This window comes from Carlito syrichta, unplaced genomic scaffold, assembly GCF_000164805.1.
Source record: "Carlito syrichta isolate Samal-C Ts95f unplaced genomic scaffold, Tarsius_syrichta-2.0.1 Scaffold309425, whole genome shotgun sequence".
In the NCBI taxonomy this organism is placed as follows: domain Eukaryota; kingdom Metazoa; phylum Chordata; class Mammalia; order Primates; family Tarsiidae; genus Carlito; species Carlito syrichta.
Window position 1 is genome coordinate 416,995 of NW_007253521.1, and position 18,697 is coordinate 435,691.

Genomic DNA, 18,697 nt, shown 5'->3' on the forward strand with positions numbered 1-18,697 from the left:
CCTCAGCCTTCCAAGTAGCTAGAACTACAGGCGCGCACTACCACACCTGGCTAATTTTTTGATTTATTGTAGAGATGCAGTGTCGCCAAGTTACCCAGGCGGGTCTCGAACCCGCGGGCTCAGGCAATCCACTCACCTTAGCCTCCCAAAGCGTGGGATTACAGGCTGAACCACCAAGCCCGGCTCTTGTGATTCTTTTTCTTTGGGGGGGGGGGGAGTACGAATTGTTTTATCATCATCAACATGGCCCTAAGTAAATGAAATCTTGTCAAGTACATGGTGACTTGGGTTTTGTTTCTGCATCTGTCACTTGGCGAATGAAGATACCATCTTCAGGATGTTCTGTGTCATCCATTTCATACATATGTGATGATGCTATTGCAAGTGTAGTCCCATCATTACTGAAAGCAAGTGATGCGATGCTGGTGGGGTACCGATGGAATTGGCACAGTCGCTTCTTGTTAAATGGATCCCAGATATTTACAAATCCATCAGAACCACCTGTGGCAAATGTATTGCGGATGTTGTGAAAGGAAATAGCATTGACTGGGTAAATCTGCTCAATATTATTTTCTTTTAGCCTGTGACATATGAAGGCATACTTCTTCTGTACCTCAGGACTTGGATCCAAGTACTCAACTCCACTCGGCCTTCAATGGAGCTTAATATATAGTCCGGCTTGTTCGGAAAAGCTCGAATGCAGCGAGTCTGGTACTTCAGGCTGGACTCCCTGCGCTGCCGCCGTAGCCCATGCTCCGCAAGTCCCACACCAACACCCTGCGGCCCGCTGTTCCCACTATCAGTCGGTCTCCAGACACCGAGAGGGTGTACAGTTTTTCAGGCTGCGAGGAGGTCCCAGCATTACAAGGAGTTCTGGGATCCCACAGTTTAACTCTTTGATCCCAACTTCCAGTAACCATCACATTCACTTCCAGACAGTATTCAACACATCGGATAGGAGCATCCTGAGTTCCAACAAGATTTTCTTGATCGGCGTTGAAATCATGCATTTTCACCTGATGATCTAATCCTCCACTCCAAGCATGCGTTGGATTGCAGACGGCGCAGTCCAGGGCCGCGCCGGTGTGCTGCTACTTGAGCCGCAGGGAGTTGGCCGGCACGTCGTAGAGGCGCAAGGACGTGTCCCAGGAGGAGACCAGCAGGAAGTGGGAGGTGTTGGGGCTGAACCTGACCGAGGAGATGTCATCTTCGGGCGGCTGGTTCAGCTTGAACTCGTTAGAACCCGTCATCTTGGGCTCCGCTCAAGAAGCAACGTCTCGGCCGCATGCCGCTCCCGCCGCCGCCTCTTGGCTTCCTTCCTCTTGTGATTCTTAATATCCCCATTTTTTAGATGAGAAATTTAGACAATTTAAACAACTGGGACACACAGTCAGTAAACAGTAGGACACAGATTCAAACCCAGTGGATGCTGGCTCTGGAGTCCAGGTGTATACTTAAACATTGTATGTACTTTCAAATCAGTGGAACTGAATAGTACATCTAGAAATGGACTCAAATAGAGAAATTTAGATTTTACTGAATATAGCACTGCATATCAAGGGAGGGAAAGATGGATGATTATTTATTGCTTAGGGTTGAGATATTGGAAATATCTGGAAACAAAGTTGGTCCCAGTCTATTCTTTGTTTTTTAAAGGTATCAAAGTTTTAAGAGTATAAATAAAAACTATCTAAAGACAATCTGGGTGACTGAAAGACAGCAGTTGAGGGAACACTTACTTTTTATATTACAATGTATCTTAAATTATTTTTCCTTTTTTTTTTTTAGACTGGTCTCAAACTCCTGACCTCAAGTGATCCTCCCCCTTAGCCTCCAAAGGGGCTGGGGTTACAGACGTGAGCCACTGTGCCTGGCCTAAGTTGTATGGTATTGGCATTTATTGTTTTTATTTTAAAAGAGCAAGAAAACAAAGCGGTAGGGTTGCCTAATGTATGTATGTTATGAATAAATAGTAGTGCATTCAGACCTGTTCTTGCAGAGACACATTTTTGGAGGTTTACTCTATCCCAGAAAAATATGACTGTCTTGTGTCTATTGCTATGTGATATTATGGACTGTCCATTTTTTGTAGTTTTAAAAAATATTAGTAGAATAACATGAAGTCTCCCTCCAGGTTTACCATAGTCTCAGTGGTGCTTTGAGTGAGGGATTGTGTTTGAGTCTGAGGCATGCTTTGTGGGGCAGATGCTGATCCTTCAGAGAAGTCCTAAAAGTGGCAACAGTACCAGATTATCAAAAAGTGGCAACAGTGCCAGATTATCCAAATTTACATACACTGGTACATAAAAAGTATTCTGAAATGGCATAAAAGATACCAGCTGATCATCACGAACTGAGGTTGACAAGTCTGTGTGCTTTCCTTGGCAGATACAAATCATTCTTTTGGGCTCATCTGCAAACTTTTTGGGTAGAATGCAGTAATTCTGAGTTTATAAATATATAAGCAAAAGAAATGACTCAACATATTTGATTCGTTTCAGTGGTATTTCCAGTAAGCTTTAATTAAAGCATCTTTGTTTGGTGAATTACGGATTATTCTCAGTAAATGAAGCAATGGTTTTAATTTCCATGGACTACTGAGGCAACTATTAGGAAGATGAACTATTCCCAGTCAAATATCAGTTTTAAAAAATCTGACTGTGATCTTTAATATGAAAGCATGCTGCATTTTCATGATACTTAAGAAATGGGCATATGTAAACACCTGGGACTTCTTAATTATCTGAAGTTGCTGCCATTTTTGCCGTGAAGAATTAATTAGTAAGAACTCATTTTAAAAGTACAACTTAATAAAGCCTAGTAACTCTTTTCACCACTACATACTTTAAGATATGTTCTTTCCCAGCATGTTGCTTCTGCACATTTCCCCTCTCCTGGAAATGCTCTGTTCTCTGCTTTAACATTTTTTTTTTTTTTTGAGTTGGAGTCTCACTCTGTCACCCAGCCTGGAGGGCTGTGGCATGCTGCCGGCCGCTGCAGCCTCGACCTGCTGGGCTCCTGCGATCCTTCTACCTCAGCCTTCCAAGTAGCTGGAACTACAGTTGTGCGCTACCACGCCTGGCTAATTTTTGATTTATTGTAAAGACGAGGTCTCGCCAAGTTGTCCGGGTGGGTCTCGAACCTGCGGGCTCAGGCAATCCTCTTGCCTGGGCCTCCCAAAGTACTGGGATTACAGGCTGAGCCACTGAGCCTGGCCTGCTTTAACATTTTTAAACTTAATTCTTTATTTCATAGTCACTCATATTTAGTGTAGAAAAATAGATAATACAGAAAAAGAAGAAAAAAATTGACAAATCGATCTTCCATTGAAGTAAGCACCATCAATATTTTGATATGTGGATAAGGGAGCCCTATTATATCAATCATTGTTTTTATGCAAATTTAAGAAATGTATAAATGAAATAATATGCATGCTTTGAAAAGTCAAATAGTGTAAAATTGAAAAACTCAAAGTGAAACACCTCCATCTATTGAGATAGTTAGTGTGACCATTCAATTCATTTTCTATGTACTACTAGTACATTCTATATATTTTCTTTCGGTGTGTATATATATGTATATAAACACACCCTTTATTCTTCACTAATTTCTATACAAACTACTCTACCATGTCAGTGTATAAGTGTATCAAATTTCTTGGTCCTCCTGTCCCAGCCTCCAAAGTAGCTGGGACTATGGGAGCAAAAGTTTGCAGAGAATTCTGGCCATATCTGAATTATTGAAGTAGTCTTCTGTTGATAGACATTTATCATGTATCCTGTTCCTTACTGCTATTACTCTGCTTCAGTGAATATCCTGGTGCCTGTAGGTTTTATATGGTGAGCACATGACAAAACTACCTCCACCAAAAAAGCAAACAAAAAGAAAAAGGACTATATGGCTGGACATCAACATTTTTAGTCATAGAATTTTAAATACCATAATCATAATAAATGTTTTAGTTTGTAACTTTTTTTGCGGCTAAAAGTCTAATTTAAACCTATTTATATTTTATAAAAAAGCATGTTCACCAAGCCAGGCTCGGTGGCTCAGCCTGTAATCCTGCGCCTTTGGGAGGCTGAGGTGAGTGGATTGCCTGAGCCCGCGGGTTCGAGACCCGCCTGGGCAGTGAGACCTCATCTCTACAATAAATCAACAAATCAGCCGGGTGTGGTAGTGCATGCCTGTAATTCTGGCTACTTGGAAGGCTGAAGCGGCCGGAGCCCAGCAGGTCGAGGCTGCGGTGGCCAGGAGCGGCTATTGCACTCCAGTCAGGGCGACCGAATGAGACTCCAACTAAAAAAAAAAAAAAAAGCATGTTCACCAAATTAGATATTTTCAATGCCTTAGAAAGTTCACTAATAAAATATCGAGATAAATGTTTTTGGTTAAATTAAATGTAAATATTCCAATATTTGTTTTATAAGTTCTCATATATTTTTAAATAATATTGTTTGCAATACTAACATGTAATTGGAGGGCCCTCATCATGACTGTTAAAAATCTTGCTAAGTTGGAATTAGCTCCAAATCTGAAGTCTCTTGGTAAATATTATTTACTGATGAAAATGCAATAAAGATTTTATTTAATAGTTCACATGAGGAACCCAGGGTGGCAGGTCGGTAGTAACTTTAACTGAATATATTCAATGAGAGCCAAAAGCCCATAAAATGAGAAGCTTTCTAATTAGTTTTTGTTTTACAAGAGTGAAATATTTTTAAATAGATGAACTGGAGACTAGTCTTATTTCATTTTTCATTCTGAGTCCTGACATTTTCAAATGTTTTTAAAAGTAATATGCTCTCTAGATTTATTCTGAATATAGCATCCCTTCTTTTCTGACTTTTAAAATTGGGAAAAGTATGTGATAATTTTTTTCCTTGTTGCTTTGCTTAATCAGCAAGGAGCATCAACCCAGCAACCTGCAAAGACGTGGCTACAGTATTAAAAATTGACTATCTTAAAAAAACAAACAGAAAAAACACCAAATTGATCATCTTTAAGATATAGTGCTATTCTTTTCTATTGAAAAGTTAGCTTAATTACTATATTACGAAGTGTATATCAAGTGTCTCAATCCTTAATTTAAGCTTTGTCTTCTGGCAATTTTCTACCATCGATATGATGGTTAAAATGCTATGCCCCTAAATTCAAGTTACAGTCCTACAAAGAATATTGAGTACATAGTTCTGTTTTGTTCTGAATTTCTTCCCGCTGTGCCAAATGATTACAAGGTTACAAGGTTAGAGTATGCTGCTAGATGCAGCAGATGCTTTTTATATATTAGCTCTAACTTTGCCTTACATTGTTCTGCCATGTGAGACGCCCTGAGGAAAACTCTTCTCCTTCCCACCAAAGCCTAGGGAAATCTTCTCATCACGTATTTTCTCTCGGAAATTCTGACTCTTGAGCCATTGGTGGGCTATGTATTCACACACTTCCTATCCCTTCCTTCCAGGGCGTAATCATAGCTGTTGCTTAGGAGGAGGAAAGGGTGGGTTCTCACATTTATAAACTCTAGAACGAAAGGTTATGAAGAGTCCAAGTGTCCTTGTATCTGATCTGGCTCAAGAGAATGTCCACAGTTTATCAAGCAGGGATTTTAGGCGAAAGGCTTGTTCAGAGCATCACCAGGAATAATCCAGTAAGTATCTAATAACTATTAGGTCTGCCCAGGCAATCAGCATTTTGCTCTGCCCTTTTGCAAGTAGAAACCTCTGAAGTCAATGGCTGTTTTCCTAGGATAGAAAGGATAGCTGCATCCTATTACCTTTGTGAAAGAATAATTTGTTTTTCAGGTACGAAGGCTTGAGTAAAATTCCAGGATTAACTGTAGTGAATCTGATTCCTAGACAGGAAATGTAAACAATTGTGAGGATGGTGTTCACGCAGAACCTTGAATCTGATTTGCCAGGACCTCTTTGGAACTTGTCATGCATGTCGTGCCGACCTTGCAAACTTAATTACCTATGTCCTAAGAGGCAGGATGCCTACTTCACATCGCAACTCACAAATCAAAACCAGCTACCCAATTAAACTATCTTTTCTCCTTTTTTGGTATAAAGGATCAAGTCTGAAACTTTCTAAGACATTGAGAACTCAAAGTATTTTTGATGGTAAAAAGAAAAAAAATGCATGCAATTTGAGGAGGCGGGGTTAGAGAGAGTGTAAGAGTAAAAAGTGAAATTGAGCTTTGAAGGGCGAGAGAACAGAACATTCACCACAGAGAACATGTGTTTCTGCAGGAGAGAGCCTGCTAATACTTAGCTCCAGAGGGGACAATAAGAATAAGCAGAATAATTAAAAACAAACAAACAAAAAAACTCACACAGAACAAACAAAGGAGGGGCAGTGATTAAGGGTAATTCAGCATTTCAAAAATAAGAAATCATCCGCAATCATCACATAGCTGTTTACCAGTTTCCAAAGCATAGCCTAGCTGAACTTAATCTAAGCTGACTGAGGGAAGAAGCTTAAACAGTCTGTCACCTCACAAAAATAATAAATATATTGTCAGGGGCAGTAATCTAAAGGGGGAAAGTCTTCAAAAACACAATCCTGAGCTCTAGAATTTAAATGCTAACAATGTGGCCATATTTAAATTCTGTCTAAATGTAAAATCTTTGGAGATTCTAATATGCTCTTCCCATGCTGAATAGAAACTTAGTTTTTATAATTTTTATTGCGTTTTGAGTCATAATATTGCTTTTCATTCTCCACCAGACCAATTTACATTTTTCCTCTCAATTTTTATTTGTCGCACATAATGCTTTTTTAAAAAGTACATTTCAAAAGAGAAAATTTCTCTTGTTTAGTTTACTTGCTAGTTTACAGTAGTAGAATTCTTTGAAACTAGATATCATGGGAATATTTCAGGGTTTGGAACTTGTGTGTACAAACCAGCTGGGCTTTGTTTAAAATTTTAGAGCCTCCAAATATTTCACTGAGAGAAACCCAAGATGTCTTTTTTTTTATACATGCCTAAAGGTCACATTTTTATTGGTTCATCTGGGTGTCACATAAAAAGTCCTTTATATTTTTAACCATATCACGGGGTCTCTGCCCAGTTACTCCAAGTCATTAAGAGGGGCTGATTGTGAATTTAACTTTTGTTAAGTATGGTACTTATTTATGGGAGCCACATTTAATCAAACTGGTTCATCTTCCTGCATAATAAACCAAATAAAACAATATTTTACAATGCATTTGCTCTTCATGGAGTAATCTGTCTACTTTAATGTAGAAACAGTGGTGTTGGAGTAATTTGTGATTTGGAAATAAAATAAAAAAAAAAACCCATGGTTAATTCAACTGTATCTCTACCCTAACTTCCTTATTTCCTATGAAAGCAAAGGTAAAAGTTGTGACCAGACAAGGGTGATGAGATTCTGAGACAGATAAGAGAAGGGGCAATACATCCCGTGATATCTGGTTGTTCTTCCCCCAGGCCAAAGAGTATCTTGGGATATCTGTGAAGCTTGGTGATCTTTCTTACAGTGAAACTGGAACAATTTACGGTGGCGTGTAAACTTTCCTCCAGACTTAGCCCTGCTTTTCTTCTAGTGCCCTCTCAACAAGATTTCTTAGTAATCTTTATTGCTACAGTTAATATTCACAACCAACACACACACACATTTCTCTCTCTTTTTCTCATTTTTCGTTGGCACTTCTACATCATAGGACAGTTGTTTAGCTTCATTTTATGAAAGAATGAAGTAAAACCCAGGGTCCTTTAATGTACTCAACAGAAATGGTAGATACTAACGCTCAAGTTTGGGTTCCAGCCCAGGCATGAGTGTCCTGAGTCCCTGGGTTGAGAGGTACCACTCTGGGAACTAGAGCTCTATTCATATAAACAGCTGCAGAATCTAGCAAGGAAATTTATGTAATTAGCGAAACAGGCAAAGATAGGAGTTTTGGCTTCAGATTCAAATTCCACTCTGTGAGTCCAAGGTGGAGAGTGTTTTGTTATCTACCCACGTGGGACTGATTTCCCCCTTAGGTCTCTAAATCAAATACCAGTACTGTGGCAGGAGCCCAAGAAACTGTAAGAGATTGAGGCAGAAAATTCTCATGTGTTCACTCCCCAAAGCTTTGGGTTCACGGTTTCTGCCAAGCTACAGAAGCTCCTAAGTGAAATTATAACATGGGAAGCAAAACGTGCATTTCATATAATTTCCCTTCTTAGGTAGTGGTGCTGGCCAGCCTAGAGGCTCAGGACTGGGTCACTCCAAATGACTCCAGGGTGCTGGCCTTTATCAAAGGATTGGGAGACAGCTGCACATTCTTACTTTCAGGTTTTTTTTTCAGGGTGGAGAAAAGGCTTAGTTGCCTATCCTGGCTCTGTGCCCCAACAGAGCCTAAAAATCCTCTCTCTCTTGCTTGAGGCACCATCTCATTCATCACCCCTCTTTTGTTTATTATTGTGCAACCTCTAAGTGTTTCACCTCAATTATAAACCCAGACCGGGGCTTTCCCCTCCCCACGCCCCCATTCCTCATCATCTTATAACTTTCCTGGGTGAGCTGGCATTAGTTCTGTGGAACGGCGTCCACACATGTCCACCGTCTCCCCAGACGACACCCACTGCAAACTCTGTCTTCACCCCGGAGTCCTTGGTAGGTTAGTTGGTGCATGGTCCTTGGAATATTCTTCCAGTGTGAATCTGAAGGGCATATGGCAAGAGGGAAGAAAGGAAGGGATGGATGGAGGGATGGAGTGAAAATCTAGTAAAAAAGAGTTGGAGAGGGGATCACAAACTTTGTAGTGCTAACTTGAAACCATAAACCTTTGAGTCATAAAGAATAACTCTGATGAGTGGACTGAATGCTATTTGACTCCTAGAGTATTCCAGTACCTGTTCCAGCTTGATTTATATGTTGAAATGATTCTCATCACCTCCATTTGATTTTCAGGGGTGCTGCCATTCTGGATTTGGTGGCAAGAATGCTGAGCATTCCCACTTCCATTTCCCCTCACCCCAGAGGAAAGTGAAGGCCTTGGGACTATCTCCTTACTTTCTTCCTTTTTCTCTCTTTACCTGACATTGGTTATACCTCCAGAATTATTTGGCTTTGAAACCACAGAATGCTTACTGCATCTTAACACTGTTAAAAGAGAGAGTTTTATTGGGTGGGGGTAGCAGGTAATGATTATCAATGCCCTTCAATGTTTTAGTGAAACTACTACATGAAGGAAGGGGTAGTGATCAGAACAGATTTGGGAAGTTGGAGGTAGGGGAGATGGACCTATGAAAGATCATTCTATATCTATATCTATATTAACTGGCTTAATCTAATCTCTTTCCTCACCCAAAAGATACCACCAATGTGTACTTGAAGAAAAACTGAAACCTATGAACACATGTATTAACAAAACAAGCATAATAACTTTAACAATAATAAAGCTACAGAGTCTAACAGCAGTTTTGAATGACATGAAGAGGTTATGATGATCTTTCAGCATCATCTGTGGTGGTTTTTTCAAAGAACTAACACCCTACTCCTGATTCTGATCCTACCTTAACCCACATTCCTTGCTTCTGTCTCTTTTGGGTGAGGGTGTATGTACTTCTATTCCTCTTGGAAAAGTCTTACCTCCCTTAGAAAGAACAATTCTTGGTGGATATTTCTTCTGAGATGCTATAGAACTTATAGAACAATACACTGCTTCTTAACCTGTGCAATGTAGACTCATGTTTAAAGTCTTGTGCTTCTTGTAAAAGGTTCATAAATCAATATTCATAGTATTTGTAGTTGGAAGGGACAAAATATCTAATTCAAATATGTACACTTTTTGTGCTATTTAAATATAGGTAGATGCTTCTGTGGTAAATAAAATACAAATCATCACTTGAGGCTAGGAGTTTAAGACCAGCCTGGACAACATAGTGAGACTCTGTCTCTACCAAAAATAAATGAATGAATGAATAAATACATAAATAAAATTAATTTCAAAATGTACCAAATTAATAGCAGCTTTTTTGTAGCATATTTCAATTATCAAGGAGTGAAAGTTCAGCTGCAACCCTGTGGATGGTTACAGAAATTTTGGCTTACAAATTGAGAGCAAAAAATTCAGAACTATTGCTATATAGATTGGCTAGCTCAATATGAAGACTTTTGATAAAACAAATATGTAATGACTACTATTTGAACACCTTTACCACTTGAGAGAAATATCATTAGTAGAGGAGTTCAGGAAAAGCTAAACAAATGTAACACCCCAGCAGAGGAACTGATACCATTTTGGAGTTTGAAGAATATCAAAGTAGGCCAAGTGCAGTAGCTCACACCTATAATCCCAGCACTTTGGGAGGCCAAGGTGAGAGAACTGCCTGAGCCCATGGGTTTGAGAACAGCCTGGGCAACTTGGCAAAACCTTATCTCTACAATAAATCAAAATATTAGCTGGACGTGGTGGCGCGTGCTACTTGGAAAGTTGAAGTGGAAGGATCACCTGAGCCCAGCAGGTCAAGGCTGTGGTGACCGTGAGCATGCTACTACACTTCAGCCTGGGCAACAGAGTGAGACTCTGACCCCCCCAAAATAATATCAAAGTAAATGCAGTTATTGTCTTGGCAACTCAGTGGTGGTAGGCTATAGTTCTAAACAACTGGTTTGAGGATTCTTAGATATTTACCACACTGAGAGAGGATCTCTCTTAAGGTCACTGCATTGACTACACTCATGTATGAGGTTGACACCATGTGGCCTCCCTAAATATGACTTTGAGGTACCTGTATTCTCAACATATATATATGAAGAGGTTAAAAGATAGTTAGGTGGCACAATTTTAGCCTCAACTTTAAGTATATGTTACCTGGCTCTTAGTCAGCTAGAATCTATCTTCTTATAATATTATCACACTTCCTTAATAGTTAAACTTACAATATAACAAAAGTATTCATTCACACCTTTATAACACATTTTACCTGCATTCAGTACTAGATTGTTTGATGAATTGCATGATTAGCTGATCAAAGTTGGAAGAAATGAACATAATTCACTTAATGTTCAGTGCTACTTTCAAGACCTTCCTGAAGGTACCTAGGACCAAGAAGTGATTTTGAAAATGGGTGGGAAGCTCCTTATACTAGAGTTTCCAGGCATTAAGGTGGAGGAGGTGTGGCTGGCTCCTTTGGATCTCATTTGAAGAATGGATTCGACTAGTTCAACTAAGTACCCATGACAGTACTAGTTGGGAGGGCTGCCCCTTATGTGTGTGGAGTGGGGTGGGAAGGGAATGGGTAGCAATGCACTGTGGTGGGTGAAATCGTAGGAAGCAGGAGGAAGAAATGTGCCTACTGCTTCAAGAACAAAATGGCTAAAGCTATTCAAGAGACAGTCTAGGGAGAAAGAGCTAGCAAAATCAGGATGGTGCTCATGGTTCAATGTAGAATGGTTATTATATTCATCCAGTCAAGGAGGTTGGGTAATAGGCCCGATCTCTTCCCTTGGCTTCCTTGCATCTTTCTGATCTCTTTGAAGGTTTCCATGGCATTAATTTTAACTAGATCATACCTACATGAAAATGCCAACCTGGGACCGTGGGGATGGGACAAAGCCTGAATTAGTCTGGAAACTTCACCCCTCTGGAGGTAGCAAGGCATAGCCAGAGCAGACATTCACACTTTTACATTAGGAGAAAATTCTTTTCTCTTTCATGGTTATATTTTAACCTAAAGACATCTCCTTGTGAGCTTTCTCAAATGCTCAACCCAGAGACTGTCAATGGTGTTGACTAAAGTTGTTTGTCAGCTAAGATAATTCAGTGACATAGTCTGAAAGTCTGAAACTACATTAGTGAAAATTGAGTTGTGATGGTTATGACCTTAAATCTGAATTAGCAGAGATTTTAAGTCTGGATTTTGTACTATCTGATGAGTTTTGTTGTATTTTGTGGGTTTGAGGGTTATTTCATGTGATAGTATTAGGGACCAGGAAAGGGTACACCACCTGAATGGGGCGACCACAAAATAACCAGAATTTATTTATAAAATATTGTATATTTATTCTTACATGTTTAAAATTAAGTCACCTTCAAAGTACTCTTTGTTTGATGCAATACACCTATTGAGACGCTTTTTCCACTGCTGAAGATAGTTTGTGAACTTATCAGTTTTGATGCCTTTTAGTGCTGCTGTCATTTTTTGTTTACCTTTTCCACATTGGCAAAACATTTCCCTTTGAAGACTTTTTTCAGCTGGAGAAACAAAAAAAGTCATTCGGGGCCAGAACAGGTGAATAAGGAGCATGGGGATCATGCGTTTTTTGGGTCAAAAACTACTGAACACTTAGCGCAATGTGTGGGCAGGTTGGCTTGTAAATGTAAATCACCCATCATGAAATGGGCAAATGTACTGAAAGACTCTCCAAAAAAAAAAAAAAATCACTGAAACCTAGTGCAGACTCTCACAACAATGTTAGCTGGTACACATGCTGATGGGCACCTAGAAACTTACCTAGCTGGGGAAGCCTGTACTACAAGGCGCCCACCCTCTAAAAAATAATTCCAGTTTTTTTGGGTCCTTCCCTTGTATGTGGAACATATTTATACTAAAAATTAACTAATTGCTTACTTGAAACTCAAATTTCACTGGGTTTTGATGTTTTTATTCGCTAGATCCAGCAACCCTAGTTTAAACTGTAGTCTTAATCAGATTCTAAGTGTTAAGTTAAAAAAATTAGGAGACGTCTGTAATCCCAGCACTTTGGGAGGCCAAGGTGAATGGATTGCTTGAGCCTGAAGGTTCAAGACTAGCCCAGGCAACTTGGCAAGACCTCATCTCCACAATAAATAAATATTATGGCTGGGTGCAGTGGCTCATGCCTATAATCCCAGCACTTTGGGAGACCGAGATGAGAGGATTGCCTGAGCCCGCAGGTTCGAGACCAGCCTGGGCAACTTGGCTAAACCTCATCTCTACAATAAAATTAAAAAAATTAGCCAGGCATGGTGGGCATGCCTGTAGTTCCAGCGACTTGGAAAGCTGAGGTGGAAAGATCGTCTGAGCCCAACAGGTCGAGGCTGCAGTGGCTGGGAGCATGCTACTGCTCTCCAGCCTGGGTGACAGAGTGAGACTCCAACTCAAAAAAAAATAAAATAAAATAAAAAGCAAAAAAACCAAAAAATTAGCTGGGCGTGGTAGTGCATGACTGTAGTTCTGGCTATTTGGAAGACTGAGGTGGAAGGATGGCTGGAGGTCAGCAGGTTGACACCGGGGTGGCCATGAGTGTATCATTGCACTCCAGCCTGGACAATGAAGTGAGACTTCAAGTCAAAAAAAAAAAAAATTAGAAGCTGAAGGAAAGATAAGCAGCCTAATTCAAAAAGGAAATAAGCAGGCAAAAATTTGAATGGTTTGGGCATGATGCACTGAAAGGGTCGCTGGTAGGTAAATGGCACATGGATTGAGAAGCAGCATTTCTGAATTTCTGGAGATGTTACAACTTCATCACAAAGTGCTCCAGTGTCAACAGCCAGGGAGTGGTCTCTACTTTCATGTTCTATTGGCATCTCTAACATAATGCTATTAGTGGTGAAGCTGGACACATGGCCAGGATTTGTGTGCTGTGGCTCTTTTGGAAAGAAAGATTTGACCAGGATCCCTGAAACCTTAAATAGCTGCTGCTACAACTACGTTTTCCTGAAGAGCATAACTAAAGCAGTGGATACTCTAATTAAAATATTAGCCTCAGCACCTTTGTGTATTCTCTTACTCTGGTGAAAACAGCAAACCACACGAATGGCCATAATTCTCTTTCCACTTAGCCTTGTGTCCTTGCCAAGAAGTAGGGGGAATGACTTCCTTGGGTCCATTTCCTTAAGCACACATTCATATATTGACTCTCTGGGTCATATCACTTAGCCTGTTAGATCAGTCCAGAGAGTCAAACCCAGGAAAGTGTTTAATTCAGGGTCACTAGTATGACTCCTCCTGGTGTATAGCCTGATATACTGTGTTCCACCATGGTGTCAAGGCCAATTTCCTCAAAGGTGGGAATGCGGGACATGAGAGCTAGAAAGGGGTTGTTATCTCTGCATCTTAAAGTGTATGGCCTCAAAACTTATTTCCAACTAAATTCACCATTTCTTTCATTGTTTTCTTTCTTTTTTTTTTTTTTTGAGTTGAGATCTTACTACATTGCCCGGGCTGGAGTGCAGTGGCACGCTCACTGCCACCCCAGCAATGACCTGCTGGGCTCCAGCAATCCTTCCGCCTCAGCCTTCCAAGTAGCCAGAACTACAGGCGTGTGATACCATGCCCAGCTAATTTTTGATTTATTGTAGAGATGAGGGCTCGCCAAGTTGCCAGGGCTGGTCTCGAACCCATGGATTCAGGCAATCCACTCGCCTTGGCCTCCCAAAGTGCTGGGATTACAGGGTGAGCCACCGAGCCCGGCCCCCAGAGTTTTCTTAATGGCATGATGTCATTCCAAGTTCATAGGCTCTAAATGCTGACATCTTTTTTTGACCACTTACTCTTTTGTATTATTTAATCTCTTCCCTCTATGCTGATGAATTCTTTTTTTTTGAGTTGGAGTCTCACTCTGTCACCCAGACTGGAGTGCAGTGACCGCTCCTGGCCACCGCAGCCTCGACCTGCTGGGCTCCAGTGATCCTTCCGCCTCAGCCTTCCAAGTAGCCGGAATTACAGGCATGCGCAACCACGCTCGGCTGATTTTTTTATTTATTGTAGAGACGAGGTCTCGCTGCCAAGGCGGGTCTCGAATCCGCGGGCTCAGGCAATCCACTCACCTCAGCCTCCCAAAGGCGTGGGATTACAGGTTGAGCCACCGAGCCAGGCTGCTGATGAATTCTTAAGCCCAGCAAATTCTACCTTTGTAGTGCATCTTTCATTGCCCTTGCCATGACTCTAATTCAGGCCATACTATTCATCAGGACTATAGACCATTAACTAGTCTCCTTGTGTCTAATTTCTCTTTAAGTCACCTTATTTAAACTGATTAAATACGCCAACCTATGTAAACTGCCAAATAAGTTTTCTCAAACATACCTCTGATTATATATTTGGCTACTTAAAATCCTTTAAAGGGTCTGGCATGGTGGTTCACACCTGTAATTGCAACACTTTGGGAGGCCGAGGTAGGAGGATTGCTTGAGTCCAGGAGTTTGAGACTAGCCTGAGAAACATAGCAAGCTCCCCAACTCTAAAACAAAAATAAAAATAAAATCCCTTTAAGCATCTCCCAGCTCACAGCAAGTTATCAGAGAGAAGGGCTGTGGATACTGGAACCCAGGTGGGACCTGGACAGGTGAGTCCAGAGGCCACTGAGAATGGCTGCCCCGTGGCCCTGGAAAAAAATTCCTTATCTGTCAGAGCTGGCAGAAAAGCAGGCAGGCTTCTTGAGCCATGAACCCACTTCCATATGATGAGTATCAAGAAAGAGGAGTTAGAGAAATACTGTCCAGTTCTCCTTTCAAAGGAAACAAAACCCAGAAAATGGATTGAGTCCTGAATGAACAAGAAAAAGCCTGAGTGGGGTGAGCTAAGCTACGCAACTAGAGGAAATGAACAAAAGGTCTTTTCTAGTGGAAGGAATCTGTGTACATTCTAGGGTAAACACTCAGCAAAGAGATAATTCAGAAAATGGTTACAAAGAGAGTTAAGGGGGTAAAAGGTATAAAAGCTGACTAAAGTCGACTTTGCTAAAGCAGACTAAAGTCTGCTTTTGTCTTAAAATTTTCTGTGTTCTTAAGTCTAATTGGTCAAGACTTCTTTTGAAAGATTGCAAGGGAACTTAATCTTTATATTGGGGATTTGGGGACTCTTTAGTAAGCGACTCTGATTACACAGAATTACATATATTATGTGTGTGATCTGGACCATAGCTCCTTTTGGATTTAGCTGAGGTTCTTACCCTCATTTCACTGAGGATTATGGATTAAAACTGAATGGCTTCTCAGTGGGGAAAGTTGGGTATTTTATCTACTGGGTCTTGAAGCCACTATTAGTGGTTATTTGTGGCCTGATGGATGAGATGCCTGAAATCAGAGTACAGATCCTAGAAAAGCACGGCCTTGCTATGTGATAAGTTACAAGGACACCTGCAGAAATGAATTTCTAATGACAATTCCCGTTGGCTCAGTGACTTAATTCCAGTGGGAGTCCCACAAAATAGTGTTTATTTGATCCATACAATCCTGCAAATGACATCACCTGCATGGATTATTTTAACCATCAGTAATTCCAACTGGGAAATATAAATTACATGTGTCATTTCATTAAGCCACAATTTAAAACAAAAACAAAAACTAAACTTACTTTTAGACCACTCAGTCAGACAATTTAGTCTTATATGACTAACAATGTACACTGGTCATCATTTACTTAGTCCACTTAGAGTGTTTGTTGGGTTTTTTAAAATAACAAATTTACCTTTTTCCCCTTCAATTTCTGTGTTCTAAGGAAAATTAAACTTTGAAAATAAAGAATCAGGCTAGAAGTTGTCTCAGATCAGGCCTCTCTAAGTTACACTGACAATATCTCTAATACTGCTATACTTGTTCTCCATTTCTTATATCTTTATCTTTCTTATGAGACCACTTCTAAAATATTTTTAAAATGTATCTTTAAGCCTTTGATTGAGTAAAGAAAGCAGCACAAATAGTCTTTAGATTAGAGTGGTTTCCCAATAAAGAAATGGATTAATTTGAATATCAGATGGCTTTTCCAAATGTTAATGATAAGAAGGGCCAGTAATATTTTCCTAAATAAAATTCTTCTTCCTAGAGCTCTTAGGTCTGCTTCTACATCTTGCCCCGGATGTACTTTAGTTCCTTGTAGCATCAGGTGTCAGAAAGAAAAGTCTGACAGGGCATTTTAAATCTCTTTTACTCCCAACAGCAATTTGATGCTATTTCCATTGTTCCTGTTATGAAAATAAATGAGACAAGTCCCAGAAATTGATTTTTTCTGCTTAAAATACATAGATTAATGGTCAGGATATTATTGCCGATCAGGAAAGGGAGTGGAAAGGAATAGGCACAGGAACTCAAAGGAAAGGAAAGGACCCAGTATCTTTTGTCTTTTGTTCTGAGATGGAAATAAACTGTCTCCAGTCCAGATAAGCCTCCTTTTGATCTTCCTCTTGGAAGACAGAGAGATAAACAACTGACTGTTTTACATTTACTTTTAAAATTCAAAGTGAAGTCCACACCAGACCAGTTATTGATGGGCACTATTTTGGTCAGAGAGGTACGTGAGTGACCTTTTTGTTTTTATATCTATCTGTGGTTCTAGAATGCCCAAAATCCCCCACAGTAGTCAGGAAATGAACTCGATGATTAGAGTTTTGTTTTTCCTGATGGTGACTCTGTAGTTAAAATGGTTGGGCTGAAGAATCTAATTTATTATCATAATGTTAGGAGGAGCACATAGTTCTCTTTGCATTGCAGAAAAGGTCATGGGTATAGGAAATAGGATTTAGGATTTTCTGTGAAGTTTATTATTCATCCAGAAATAGCGCAGAGGCAGATATCCATCTTCGCCGTGTTGAGGATCAGAAGGAAATGTGATATGTCATACTTGGAAATTTGGGGGTTTTACTGCTACACAGCTCAAGGTTAGAACCTACTCAGCATAACTTGTTTTTAAGCTTTGATTGGCTTATTTATTTCTCACAGATGAATCAACCATGTCCAATGAGAGAGATTATTTTGAATGTAATACTTTTTTTTCTTGCGCTGGAATTTGTATATTCAGGGATTTAAATATTGGCTCTGTTGTTGAACTTGGGCAAATTACTCAATTCCTCAAATTTTAAAAATAATCCCTATCTAGCTATCTTGTAGGGTTTTACTTATTTAAAGTTTAGAGTTAACATGGATAAACTATCTCAGAATATTGTTTGCTTTAAAGTAGAAACTCACTAAAGAATAGCTCTTCTCACTAATAAAAACCACTACTAGTTAAGCGCCAAGGTACTTAGGTTTCAGTTCACGCTTGGGCCTTAGAACTTGTTCTATGGCTTTGGCCAAGTCTTAAGCCATGGAACCTCAATTTCTCCATCTGAAAAATAGCAGAGGTAGTCTAAATCAAAATTTTCTTTAAAAATAAAAATCTGTTGGTGCTATTGCCATTCATTAATTTCTCAAAGAAGTTAACAACATAGAAGAATATTTCTTGTTTTGGGTCCTTTAAAGATCTAAAAATCTGTGATTTATGAAATAAATCTGATTTCAAATTCATTTAGTATAATAATTTTACTTTGTGCTAATTGTTATTAAGACCTGCTATGCTAGAGAAAGCTACTTATGCATACTAAAATTTTCAGAGATAAAAGTTGTTATGACGGATGCTTTTTTACCTGTCCTTTATTATTTGAAAAGCCATATAGTTCTTGTATGATGAGAGAAATACAATAGAAAGTCTTACTTAAAGTGGTCATAGTCCATGAGAAACAAATTCATTGAGCAGCCTTTCACAGTAATAGGAAATGAATAGAAGTTTTCTGAATTGAGAGTAAGACGTTAAAAAGTGAAATAGAGTACTGTATGATTCTGGAAAGTTCTGGAAGCTGCGGTTTAAAAAAATACAACTCATTTTATGTTTATTCAGTATATTAATGTCACTGGATTTACTGGTTATTAGAGGATGCTACGAGTAGCCATCTCAGAAATTGCTGAAGCAGGAGGAGAAAATAAATTGTAAAGTTTAACAAAGATCTGGAAA

At 39.6% G+C, this 18,697-nt stretch overlaps 1 protein-coding gene and 1 pseudogene across 3 annotated transcripts in view; both read right to left on the reverse strand.

Annotated features, from left to right (window-relative positions):
• The window catches only part of DLC1 (DLC1 Rho GTPase activating protein), a 447,354-nt gene that overhangs the window by 63,565 nt on the left and 365,092 nt on the right, over nucleotides 1–18,697 (reverse strand). The window lies entirely within an intron of this gene.
• On the reverse strand, nucleotides 218–1,250 carry LOC103269661 (annotated as a pseudogene). The gene has a single exon (XR_002482488.1). The product of XR_002482488.1 is annotated as a mitotic checkpoint protein BUB3 pseudogene (transcript).